This window comes from Fringilla coelebs, assembly GCF_963513975.1.
Source record: "Fringilla coelebs genome assembly, contig: SCAFFOLD_32, whole genome shotgun sequence".
Classification (NCBI taxonomy): domain Eukaryota; kingdom Metazoa; phylum Chordata; class Aves; order Passeriformes; family Fringillidae; genus Fringilla; species Fringilla coelebs.
Window position 1 is genome coordinate 1363881 of NW_028167319.1, and position 14136 is coordinate 1378016.

Genomic DNA, 14136 nt, shown 5'->3' on the forward strand with positions numbered 1-14136 from the left:
TCACCCTGGGTTTTTGAGATTTCTAGAAAAGCCTTCTGATATTGACATTCTTGTAAAGAACTTTCCCACACACTTTCCTGTAAACAACTCATAATTTACATTCTTGTGAAAAACGGACACTGTTGACGGACTGTTGGTTAAGCCAGTGTCTGTGGAGAGGTGGCACTGTCATCCTCCAATCCACTGTTACCTTTGTAAAACTATAAATTATGGAGTCAGAGAATAAACGCCCTCTTTTCCTTCTCACCTGGAGAACGGTGCGTGTGTGCGTTCTTTCGTGTCCTACAGCGACATCTGGTGACCGCCGAGTGTACTGCAGCCCGGGCTGGGATAAGATACTGTGGTGAGGTTGTGTCTTCCCTTTCGGTGTTAGCTTACTGTTTTTTGGGGTGATGGCGACCTCTGTGCCTTCTGAGGAAGACTTCCTCGTTTTAGACCTATGGAAGTCTCTCCTGGAATGGAAACAGATTTCTGTTTCCTGGGATAGTCTTGTGAGGTTGTTTTTATGGGCCCGGGAACAAGGTTTTTTTTCGGTCCCTACGAAGGCGTTTTCCAGGCAGGAGTGGTCTTTCCTGGGGGATCGCCTTATGGAGGCCCTACTCAATGATTGTACCACCGATGTGGTGCCGCTTTTAATACAGTGGAAAATATGCCAAACTGTTTGGCTCGGTTCTGGTTCTTGTAGTCCTTGTAGACTGCAGGGGTCCCCCTCTGTCTCAGACGTGGACGACGAGGAGTTTGAGTTTTTGCCTGAGGTGGCCCCCCCCCCCTCCCTGCCGCGGGACGGTGTCCTCGGGGGTGGTGGTTGCCCCCCCGGGGTGGACTGGGCTCCTGGCCAGCTGGTCTCGGGTTTGGGGGCTTCTGGGGAGTTGGCGGTCTGTCCTCGCCCCACCCCGCCCTGCGCGGGCGGCGGGGAGGGGGGCGGGACGCCCTCTCTCTATGCCTTCCCGGCTCTCGAGAGCCAAGACTCACCCCCGCCTGGATCGGGAACAGTGACGGTTCTATGCCCTAACTGCGGTGTCTCTGTGAGGTTTTCCCCGAGTGTGATGGGGACGGGCTCTCCCGCCCCCGGATCGGACCCTTCGGAGCAGGGGGAGGTTCCCCCCGTCTCTGAGCCGGCTGGGCATGCGCAGTCGGTGGAGATGGATGGGGGCGGAGTGCCGGAAGGCGCCTCGCCCGGCCCGGCCCCGGTGGGCGGGCTGTTCCCCTCCCTCCCGGCCGGGGGCGGGGTGTCGGTCGGCGCTCCGCCCGGCTCGGCCCCGGTGGGCGGGCAGGCTCCCCCTCTCCCGGCGGGGGGCGGAGTGTCAGTCGGCGCTCCGCCCGGCTCGGCCCCGGTGGGCGGGCGGCCCGCCCCTCTCCCAGCAGGGGGCGGGACGCCGATCGGGGCTGTGCCCGGCCCCGCTCCGGGGAGCGGGCGGCCCGTCCCACTCCGCACGGTGGGGGCATTACCCACTGTGGACTCCGGTGGGCCGAAATGGACGCTCATAGGCGGCCTGCCTGGTTCCCTTGTGCCACCCCCCGAGGGAAATGTCTCACAGGTTGCATCATTCTCGGCGCCCTGCCCCCCTCCCGTGCCAGGGGAGGGGGGCCCCGTGCGGGGTGCATCCTGGTCAGAGACAGGGGTGAGGGCTGTGCCGGCCCCCGTGTGCAGCGCAGCGACTCCTAGTGGGGCTGCGGCACAGCAGGGCGCTGGGGTGTTTACCTTTGGTGCAACTGCTGACACGGCTGGTGGGAGACCGGTGGGGGCCAGGAGCCGGGGTGTTTCCTCGTCGAACCTTTGGACCCTTCCTGACTGTCAGGTGACAGTTCGTCCAAGGCACCCCGAGCGTTTTTGGCGTGATACAAAAACAAAAGCCGATGAGATGACCGAACCTGCCTCTGCACGGCATTGGCAGGGTCACCCAGTGGACCCTTTTGGCTCTGCCGGTGCTGCAGGGGGCGCGGGGATGAGAGACGTTGACTTGGCTTTCGGCCGCTCGTCCTCTCTTGTCCCTGACCGGGACACAACAGGTGCAATGGCTTTGCCAGGGGCTCCCCAGGTTTTCCCTGTGCTCAGGGGTGTTGCTCAGAACACCTATGAGCCCATTTCATATAAGCTGGAGAAGGAGCTCCGGGAGGCAGTTGCTAAGCATGGCTTGGGATCTGCAGAAGTTATGCAGACTCTTCGCAGGATTGTTTCAGATGTGTTGACACCTCATGATCTTCGTTGTGTGGCACATTCTCTCTTTGACCCTGTGCAGTTTGGTGTTTTCGAGACCAAGTGGGGCCGGTTGGCAGCTCAAGCAGTGGCACAGAACGCAACGCTGAGCCCACAGGACCCCAGGCACAGAGTTGAAGCTGACATGCTGATGGGAACAGGACGGTATGACAATGTTCAAGGGCAAGTTGGATACGATCCCCTTGTGCTGGATCAGTGCCGCACGCTGGGCATGGCGGCAATTGTTCAAACTATGGAAATGGCGGCTCCAAGGCAGCCGTTTTCGACCATTGTCCAGGGGGACGATGAGCCTTTCATGACGTTTGCGGCAAGGCTGACTGCATCCATAGAGAGGCAGTTGCCTGATCCTGTGGTAAGGACTGCTACGATTGCAAACCTTGTAAGGTACAATTGCAATGAGGCTTGTAAGAAGGTCATAGCAGCCATGCCTGGTGATCCTACCGTTTGGGAGATGGCGGAGGCCTGTGCTAGAGTCGTTCCTCCGAGTCGGAAGCTGGCTGCCGTGGCTGCTGCTGCGCAGCCGGTTTGGGCATCGCCACAAGGCAGGCAGCCACAGCAGGGGACTGCGCAGGCTGGGAAGAAGAAGGGGAAGAAAGCGCAGAAGGCCAAATTCCCCATGTTCTTGTGCGGTCGGTGTGGTAGGCCGAATCACATGTCCAACGTGTGTAAGGCGACGGTTCATGTTAATGGCCAGGCTTTACCGGGCTCGTTAAACCCCCAGCACAGCGCGCAGAAGGGGGGGCGCGCTCAGACACAAGTTCCTCCCCAGACCCTCGAGCCGATGGAGGTCTCCTTTGCCGGCTTGCAGCCAGCACCCGCGGATCCGCAGGCGTGGATGTCTGCACCGCAGCAACAGTTGTCTTAGAGTCTTCTGAGATACACAAGGTTCCCCTGGATGCCTTTGGTCCTTTGGGTGGGGGCATGAGTGCTCTCCTTATGGGGAGGTCTAGTGCCACCCTTCAGGGCATCATTGTTCACCTGGGGCTCATTGATGCGGATTTTACAGGGCAGATTTGTGCCATGGTTTCCACACCCACCCCCCCGTCACGATCCCGAAGGGGACACGGATTGCTCAACTTGTACCTTTTAAGTCCTCTGTTCGCAGGACGGCTGACCAGTCACGTGGAGCTGGTGTCTTTGGATCCACTGGGCCGCCTCAAGTTCACTGGACTGCTGTTCTGACCAAGGACCGTCCTGAGATGCTGTGTACCCTGTCTGTTCCTGGCGCAACGCCGTCGGAAATCCACCTCCGCGGGCTTCTTGACAGCGGTGCTGATGTCACGGTTCTCTCCCTTGCTGCATGGCCCCCGGAGTGGCCTTTGGACCCGGTGGGGACATCTGTCGCGGGCCTGGGAGGGATGGCGCAATGTTATGTGAGCCAGCGGCCGGTACTTGTCGTGAACCCGGAGGGACAGACGGCCTGGGTTAGGCCTCATGTTACTTCTACTCCTGCCAACCTTTGGGGGAGGGATGTTCTGTCTGTCTGGGGGGTGCGCATCGGGACGGATTTTTGATGGGGGCCACTGCGGTGAAGGGCGCAGGGTGTCCCACGCCTCCTATACGGTGGCTGGTGGACAAACCTATTTGGGAAAAGCAGTGGCCCCTTCCTCGAGATAAACTGGACGCCCTTCGGAATCTGGTGCAGGAGCAGTTGGACCAGGGTCATCTGGAGCCTTCTACCAGTCCCTGGAACACTCCTGTCTTTTGTATAAAAAAGAAATCTGGTAAATGGAGGTTGTTACAAGATCTCCGAAAGGTCAATGCCGTGATGGAAAGCATGGGGACGTTGCAAACAGGCATGCCGTCACCTACCATGCTTCCCGCAGACTGGCCGGTCCTTATTGTCGACCTAAAGGACTGTTTCTTTTCAATTCCTTTGCATCCTAATGACAGGCCGAAATTTGCTTTTTCGGTGCCAGCAATTAATGAGGCTGAGCCCGCACAGAGATATCAATGGACGACATTGCCTCAGGGCATGCGCAATTCCCCGGCCATATGCCAGTGGTATGTGGCTCGTGCCTTGTCTGGAGTTCGCAAGCAGTTCCCTGATGCACGTCTGTATCATTATATGGACGACATTTTGGTGGCCGCGTCCACCCAGGGTGAGCTGCTGAGGATTCAGCCTCGGCTGCTCGATGCCTTGCATGCTCATGGACTGCAGGTAGCTCCAGAGAAGGTTCAACAACAACCACCTTGGAAGTACTTGGGGGTCAAGATTCTGGAACGAACGATCTGTCACCAGGAGGTACAATTTGTGCATTCCGTGAAGACGCTGAATGATGCTCAGAAACTAGTAGGCGTCATCACTTGGTTGCGTCCGTACTTGGGACTGACCGATGCACAGCTGTCTCCTCTGTACGATTTGTTGAAGGGAGACTCTGATCTAAAGTCACCTCGCACATTGACCCCTGAGGCGCATAAGGCGTTGGAGGTGGTTCAGCAGGCTGTTTCGGCTTGCCAGGTCTATCGCATTGATCCCTCCGTTGATATCACTGTGTTTGTCACCACTCCAGATTCGTACCCCACAGACATTATTGGCCAATGGAGTGACGAATGGTCTGATCCCTTGCACGTTCTGGAATGGGTTTTCCTGCCCCATCAGCCGCGGAAGACGGCAACTGCATTGTTTGAGCTGATTGCTCATTTGATACTCAAATGCCGGCAACGGTGTTTGCAATTGATGGGTGCGGATCCTGCAAAGATCATACTCCCGGTGTCACGGGAGGATTTTGACTGGAGCTTTGCAAACAGTGTGTCCCTGCAGAGTGCTCTGGAAAATTTTTCAGGGCAGATTTCTTATCATCTGCCCAGCCATAGGCTACTGCATATGGCAAAATGCACACAGATCTCTTTGCGGCCTAAACATAGCCAGGACCCCGTGCAAGGACCCACCGTCTTCACTGACGGTTCAGGAAGGACAGGAAAGGCCATCGTTACCTGGAGGGACGGATCTGAGTGGCAGGTGTTGGTAGGCCATGAGGAAGGGTCAGCCCAATTGGTTGAACTGAGGGCTGCTGTCATGGCATTTGAGAAATTTTCCCAGGAACCTTTCAACTTGGTCACGGATTCCGCCTATGTGGCAGATATTGCACAACGGCTGGGTCATTCGGTTTTGAAGGAGGTCAGTAATCCTGCCTTGTTTCATTTACTGAAGACCCTGTGGTGTGCCATTCAGGCTCGGGTTCATCCATTCTATGTTCTGCATGTGAGGAGTCACACCAATTTGCCAGGCTTTATAGTGGAAGGTAACGCGAGGGCTGACAAGTTGGCTAACCCGGCGTGGGTAGCGCCTCAGCCTGACACACTCGCGCAGGCCAAGGCATCGCATGGGTTTTTCCACCAAAACGCACACACTCTGCAGAAGCAGTTTCACCTGACGCCGACGGAGGCTCGTGACATTGTTGAGTCATGTGATGACTGCCATGCACTTGCTCCGCCTTTGCCAGCAGGGGTAAACCCCAGAGGCCTTAGGGCCTTGGAGCTGTGGCAGACTGATGTCACCCAGATTGCCGAGTTTGGCCGGCTCAAGTATGTGCATGTCACGGTGGACACGTTCTCCTCTGCGATGTGGGCTTCAGCTCACACTGGGGAGAAGGCCCGTGATGTCCTTGCCCACTGGAGGCAGGCCTTTGCTGTTCTGGGCATACCTTCTGCTGTGAAAACCGACAATGGTCCTGCTTATGCATCACAAAAGGTGCGGCAGTTCCTGCAGTTGTGGGGGGTCTCGCATAGGTTTGGTATCCCACATTCTCCAACTGGTCAAGCTATTGTAGAACGCGCTCATGGTACTCTGAAGCAGGTTCTACAAAAACAAAAACGGGGAATGCAGGGTGAAACCCCGCACAGTCGGTTGGCAAAAGCTTTGTGCACAATCAATCATCTCACAGTGCCGCAGAACTCAAATAATCCTGTCATTTTGAATCACCATCTCTCGTTGCAGGCTGCGGACGAGGCACATCAGCCTCGGGCGAAGGTTCGGGTGCGGAATTTAGTCACCAAACAGTGGGAAGGTCCCTATGACCTGATCGCTTCGGGGCGCGGGTATGCTTGTGTATCCACAGATACTGGGGTACGCTGGGTACCTTCAAAATGTGTTCGCCCTGACCTACGACCGCAGAGACAGAATCCAGCCAATGAACAAGATGGAAACCGTGACCAACCTGAAAGGCAGCAAGCGGGTGAATCATTGAGTGATGACTCTGATGCAGATGATGAGAGCGGTCACTCCGATGATTCCTCCGCAAGCGAACACTGAGCATTGTTCATTTTTCTTTTCTTTTTTTCTTTTAAACAAAAAAGGGTGAGATGTCACCCTGGGTTTTTGAGATTTCTAGAAAAGCCTTCTGATATTGACATTCTTGTAAAGAACTTTCCCACACACTTTCCTGTAAACAACTCATAATTTACATTCTTGTGAAAAACGGACACTGTTGACGGACTGTTGGTTAAGCCAGTGTCTGTGGAGAGGTGGCACTGTCATCCTCCAATCCACTGTTACCTTTGTAAAACTATAAATTATGGAGTCAGAGAATAAACGCCCTCTTTTCCTTCTCACCTGGAGAACGGTGCGTGTGTGCGTTCTTTCGTGTCCTACAGCGACAGGCCACCTCTCATCTGCCCTCAAAACAGTGTGGGCTGTGCTTTTCTTCCCATGGAAAAAAAATCATGTTTCAAGTCCAGGCATCCATGGCCAAAATTGAGAATCAGCATTCAAAATTCCTTATATCCAAGGATACCTCCCAGACAAAAGCTGCCAGGATTGTCCAGGTTCCCTTGGCTTCCTCAGGGCCAGCTCTCATCTGCCTTTGAAACACTGGGGTTCTGCACTTTCCTTTCTATGGAAAAGAACTGTCCTTCCTGTCCAGATGCCCAGAGACAAAAGTGGGGTTTGGCCTCCCAAGTTCTGTCTATCCAAGGATTCTTCCATGACAACAGGTCTGGCTGGCTTTCACCTCCTTGGGGCTGCCTCTAATCAGCCTTTGAAACACTGGGGCTCTGCCCTTTTCTTCCTATGGAGAACTGTCATTCCAGTCCGGGAACCCATGGCTGAAATGGAATTCCACCCCAAAATGCCCCATATATCTAAAGGTTGCTTTCAGCCAAAAGCTGCAAGGACAGACAGGTCTGGCTTGCCTTGGCCTCTGGTGACTGCCTCTCATCTGCCTTTAAACCCTGGGGTTCTGTGGTTTCCTTCCTGTAGGAAAGAACTGTCCGCCTTGTCCAGGTGCTTTGAGCACGCTTTGAAGGACTGAGTCTGATGCAAAGAGCACCAAAGCCCCCGAGGGTGATTAAAGTCCTGGTGCTGTGTCTGTGCTGCTGAGCTGGGCTGGGCTCCTGGCCCAGAGGCAGCTCCTGGCAAGGGCAGCGCTGCAGAGAGACAGCTCTGGCCAGGAGCAGCTCCTGTGCACAGCCCAGCAGGGCTGGGGCACTGCCAGGGCACCTCTGGGACACCAGCAGGGCACAGACAGAGCTCACAGGGGCTCAGCACTGGCAGGGGCTGTGGGATGTCCCAGAGGGGGCTGTGTCACAGCAGCACCTGTGTGGCTGTGTCATGGAGGCACAGAGCAGCTGTGATGTCAGCAAGGGGCTGTGTGACAGCCCAGAGTGGGCTGTGTGAGGTCACTGGTTTGGTTATGACTTCACAGAGTTTGTTGTGTGAGGACACTGAGCAGCTGCTGCATCACAAAGGAGATTCTGTGACATCACAGAACAGGCCGTTAGGTCAAACTATGTGCTGTGATATAAAGGAGTGGCAGTATGACATCACAGAGAGGGTTTTTGTGACATAACAGAGGGGGTTGTGACATCACACAGCTGTCTCTGACATCACTGAGGGGGGTGTGAGGCCAGAGAGCAGGTCCTGCCACCATAGAGGGTGGCCCCGTGAAATTAGAGGGTGGGTTGTGACATCAGTGGGTGCTGTGTAACATCAGAGTGGCTGTGACATCACAGAGCAGAACATGATATCACATGGTGACTTTGTGAAATCACAGAGTCTTCTGTGACATCACATTGCAGCTGCATGACTGACATTCCAGAGTGAAATCCCAGACTTGGCTCTGTGACATCACAAGGGTGCTGTGTGAGGTCTCACAGTGGGCTGTGACATCACATGAGGCTCTGTGACATCACAGGGGCAATGTGATATCACAGGAGGCTGTGTGAGGTCACAGAGATGGCTGTTTGACATCATTGGGGTAGTGTGACATCACAGGGTCAGTGTGACATCACAGTGGCTGTGTGACATCCCAGGGGCTGTGTGAGGTCACTGGGGAGGTCACTCTGCCCTGTCCCCCCTCACAGTTGCCCCCAGAGCAGTCCAACCCTGCTCATGCACAGCGGGGTCCCCTGTCCCCCCTGGGTCCCCCTGCCCCCGGCACCGCAGCCTCCCCCAGAGGATGTTCCATGAGATCGACCCCAGAGCCTGACATGGGGACGGGGCCCTGGGGGTGGGACAGGGGGACAGGGACCCCCCGGCAGCGTCCCTGTGTCCCCCGGGGCCAGAGCCGGGGCCAGGGCTCCTTCACCCTGTTACGAACGAGGGCTTGAGAGCGCTGAAAAAATCCCTGGCAAGGGATCAGCAAAAAACAGATTTAATATTAAGGGACAGCAGCACAAAGTTCCTTGGCAAGAGTCACTCTGCTCCTGACTGGACACTTCAGGCACACCAGGGAAACAAAGCACCAACAAAATCAAACAAAATCCAGGCAATCAAACCAGAAATGAACTGAGAACTGTCCCTGTGTGTGTGTGTGACAGAAGGACAGTGAGAGCAAGGATAAAAGGAATATGGCCTAAAAGCTTAGCGGAGTTCAAACTAAATAGGACTTAAATTATATATTTACCTTAACTAATACCTTCAACTTCACAATTAACAAAACAGCAGAGCATAACAGCATTTAACCTAACTTATAACCCATGCCTTTGCAATTTAACAGAGGAATAACACTTAACAGTATTTAACTTAGATTATAACTTATATTAAAGGTAACAACTTAGAATTTAAAACAGCTCTTAGCAGAATTTGACTTCATTTAGACCTTGTGATTTAGCCTTACCTACACACCTGACTAACTCAGCTATCCAAGGCACTCAAACCCCTCAGAGAGCAGCATTTCTGCCACATTTCCCCAGCACAGGCACTCCTGTGTGCACACAGACACAAAGAGTCAGTGCAAGGCACCTGTGAGAAATTCCTCTGAGGGCAGGGAATGCTCACTGCTGATGCTTTGGCATCTCCCCAGCAGGTGAAGGGTTGAGCCTGGAGGAGTGGGGGGATCAGCCCAGGCTCTGTCGTTGTTTGGGATCCCCGAGTGCAGCAAACGGGAGAGTTCCCGGCTGGGAGAGGCCCCACTCAGAGGGAGTCGCTGGCCCAGGAGAGCTCCAAGGGCTCCTTTTGGAGCGCTGTTTGCAGGGCCCCACGAGAGGGGCTTCAGTCCCAGCAATGGCTCATCCTGGCCAAACTTGGCATCAGCAGCTTTCTTTGGCAGTGTGAGAACAGGGATGTTGTGCCACTGAGGGAACAGAAACAGTTCCCAGGGCTGCTCCTAAAAGAGCCAGGAGCTGTTTGGGCAGCAGCAGTGCCTGGAGCAGAGAGTGTTTGTGATGAGCTGCAGAGGAGCTGAGCCCAGGGGCTGTTGGCCAAGGCCGAGGCCCAAGGAGCATTTCTCAGCTGGCAGGGCGGCCTGAGAAGGGGAGGGGGGAATGCAGCAGCACAGGGCCATGGAACCAAGGGATCCTTGTGACACTGTGGGGCCTTGTGAGACCAAGGGACCCTTGTGACACTGTGTGGCTCCATGGAATGTAGGGATCACTGCGACACTGAGAGGCTCCATCAAACCAAGGGTCCATTGTGACACCGCAGGGCCTCATGGAACTAAGGGGCCATTGTGACCCTGAGGGGCACCATGGAATCACAGAGACCATTGTGACATTGTGCAGACTCATGGAATCATGGAGACCATTGTAACACTATGAGGCCCCATGGAATTAGCAAAGCATTGTGACACTGTGAGGCCTCATGGAACCAGTGAGACCATTGTGACCCTGGGGGTGCCCAAAGAACCAAGAGGCCTTTGTGACACTGCAGGGCTGCATGGAACCAAAGGTCCAGGGTGACACTGCAGGGCCTCATGTCATCAATGGTCCATTGTGACACCAGGCAACCAAAGGAGACCATTGTGACACAGCAAACCCCCAGGGTCCAATGGTCCATTGTGACATTGCAGACCTCATGGAACAGAGGAGTCACGTGACATTGTGGGGCCTGGGGAACCACGGAGACCATTGTGACACTGCAAGGCCTCATGGAATCCTTCGGACCACTGTGACACTGAGGGGCCTTATGACACCTGGGGAGCACTGTGACATTGTGGGACCTCATCAGACCTATGGGCCAGTGTGATACTTCAGGTCTTCTTGTAATCAGGGGGCCATTGTGACACTGCTGGAACCCATGGAATCAAGTCAGCATTATGACACTGCAGGGCCCCATGGATCCAAGGCACTACTGTGACACTCTGGAGCCCCATGAAACCAAGGGAACACAGAACAGGTCTGGCTGGTTTGGCCTCCCATGGACTGCCTGACTGGTCCAGCTGACCTTGGCATGTTGAGGGTCACTTCACATCTGCTGCTGGAACACTGGGGCTCTGTGCTTTCATTCCCAATGGAAAAGAACTGTCCTACTGCTCCAGGCACCCATGGCCAGAATTGCGATTTCACCTCCAAATTTCCTTATATCCAGGGATTGTTACCATAGGAATATTGCCAGGACAAGTCTGGCTGGCAGGGGTTTCATGAGGGTCACCTCTCATGTGTCCCCAAAACCCTGGGGAAGGCTCCATGCTCTCCTTCCTATGGGAAAGAACTGTCCTGCTTCTCCAGGTGCCCATGGCCAAAACTCGGTTCAACTCCGAAATTTCCTAAATCCAAAGGCTGCTCCCAAATCTTCCTTTGCTGACAAGTCTGGCTGGCATTTGGACTAGTGAGACACTCACCTGCCTTCCAAACATTGGGGTCTGTGCTTTCCTTCCTATGGAAAAGAACTGTCCTTCTCCTCCAGATGCCCATGGCCAGAATTGGGATTTCACCTCCAACACTGCCTTACTGTGAGAGACTGGAGAAGACTTAGCTAGAAACATTTTGGGAGGCGGGGGGAGGAAGGGGCAGGTCCAGCCCTGCCCTGCCCTGTAACCCCAATCCCCCCAGAGCCTCTATCCCAGTCCAGCAGTGTCTGCCAGTCCCTGGCACAGCACAGGCAATGCTCCACAGCCACCTCTGGAGCCCCCAGCCCAGCTCCTGAGGGACCAAATGAGCCCAAGTCCCACCTGAGGCTCATTAATGCTTTGAGACACTCAAGGTGTTTAGGATACTTTAAGGATTTTCCTTTCCACACTGAGTGTCTGAGAGGTTTTTGTGCCATCCTGGCCACCAATTCTCTCCTCCAAGGAGTCCATGAGGAGCCTGTGTTGGAGAGGGACCTCAGTGGGACCCATGAATGCCTTGAGACGCTTTGGTTGTTTCCTCTGACTCTGACTCTTGGAAAGGTTTGTGCAATCTCCTCCCAGGCCCTGACGTTCCAGGGCTCAGCTCCAAATGCACAGTGAGGCTCATTAGGATCAAGCAAGTCCTGAAAAACCATGGCTCTGCCTTGATTTCCCTCTGCTCTAGTGCAGTTCATTAGGAGGGTTTCCTTTGACAGTAAAGGAGAAAGAGTTCAAAGAGCTTCTAGAAAATATGGATTCTTATTTTAAAGGGTGTCTTTTATTGCTGCTCTTATTACACCAGAGGTGATTGCAGCATTCAGTGACTGATATTGATGCAGGGACTTTCCTAAGGAGGTCTGGCCTGCTCAGAGTAGCTGTGCCTTGAGGTCTGAGCCAGTGTGGACAACCTTGCTCCACATTCCCCAAGCCCATCGTGTCTCTCCTCACTCACCTGGGACCTGCTTGGCTTGGAGAACTGGCTGTACACAGCCAAAGAGGAATTTTCCTTCTTTTATTTTTGAAGCCATCTAAAACTCCTGAGTTTCCCCATTGCAAACAGACATCCTCCTCAAGTGTGTGCCAAGCCCAAGGTGCCACCAAGAGCACTCCAGACCTGCCCTGGGCCAGCTGTGAGGGTGGATCATCATCCCAACCTCCAGTGGGCCATTGCAAGGGACTGTTGCCATGGACCCTGCACTGACCCCACTGCTGGGTTTGGGTGCCATGGCAACCCCCATCAGTTCAGGTTTCCTTGGAAACCAGCCCAAGGAGCCATTTCTGCAGCCAGAGAGCTGCAGAGCTGTTGCTGCCCTGGGCTGCCATGGCAACCCTCAGGACAAAGCGGTGCCAGGGCTGTTCCAGGGACAATTGCAGTGACACTCCTTGGTGCCACCAGGTGCCATGGCAACGGCCACGGGGACCCGTTCCTTGGTTTGGTGCCATGGCAACCAATGCCCGGACCCGCTGTGGTGGTTGGTGGCCATGGAAACCTGCCCTGGGCCCCTTGCTCAGGGCTGGTGTCAGTGCCCAGAGCCAGAGGGGATCCCTTGCTGGGGGCTCGTGCCATGGCCACCTGCCCTGTGCTGCGCTGGCCGGGCAGGCACCAGGAACCAGCAGCCAACGCCACTGCCAGGGCCAAAGGCCAGGTCAGCCAGACAGAAAGGGGCAGTGCTGGGCACTGTTTCCATGGCAACCGGCACTGGGGGTGACACCTGGGTCACCTGTGCTGGCAGTTGCCATGGAAACCCCTGGCAGGCACTGAGGGCACAGACACTGGCACTGAGACACTGCTGGGCCGGTGCTGAGCACAGGGCTGAGCACGCAGAGATGGTTTTGTTCTTGCTGAGCTGCAGCAGAGCCAAGGCCTGTCCTGCCCCTCGTCCAGCCACGCTGGGGAGGGGCTGGGGCTGCGGGGCAGCTTGGCAGGGGACACAGCCAGGACAGGTGACCCCAGGTGAGCCCGGGGATACCCCAGACCATAGGACATCATGCTCAGTGTATGAAGGGGGGGAACAAGGGGGAAGGGGGAATTTTGGAGGGAGGGGTTTTGCCTTGCCAGGTTACACTTGGGCAAGAGGGAGCCCTGTTTCACCAGTGGGCAGAGTCACTACCAAAGACACAGACACCAACTTAAGGAATTGTGTCATTTATATCATTGCACAGCTGCAAAGAATTACAGAAGAATAAGCTCAGCAATGCACATCATGGTTAGCAAAGAATTACAAAAGAAGCTCAGCAATCCATCCAGTCATTACTACTAAAGATTGTCTGCAGTGATTAAAGAAAGATCCATCAGCAGTTCCCCTCAGACTTTACCATCAGCCAGATCCACACATCAGCTGGGGAAGCCAAGGACTGCAGAGCCACTCCAGACACTGGGAATTGCTGCAGGTGCCTCCACCTTTGCAGGCAAGGAGGCTCCAAGCCCACTGCGAGAGGACACAGCTTTTACACTGCTAAACAAACAAGCTGACATCACTGCTACTGTGGGAACATCTGGTTTCATTCTCCTCGTTGCTTTCTCCCAAAGCCTGGCCAGGGCTCAAGGAGGAACCAAGGGAGGTGACTTTGATCCTTCAGCCCCAAACAAGGCCAGATGGGGCCTGGTCTGGTTTCTAAATACAGAAAGATAAATCCATGTTTTCTCAGGGAACACATACACTGATCATGTTGTTAATAATGCTTCCTTAATGAGTGGATACAAATATAACATTCGGTTGAAAGGTTCATCTAGAGGTGAACTTTGCCTCAGGGCCTGTTCAGGCCTTGGTACTTTGATCAGTCCTCAGACTTACAATGAACTACAACCTTCATAACAATTCTTTCAATAACACAGTTAAGATTTACAGTTTAGGCATAAAGGCATCTCCTCTTCTGCTTCAATTAAGTGCTGTTTAATTTCATTACTCTGAGCTATTCAACTTCCTTTTA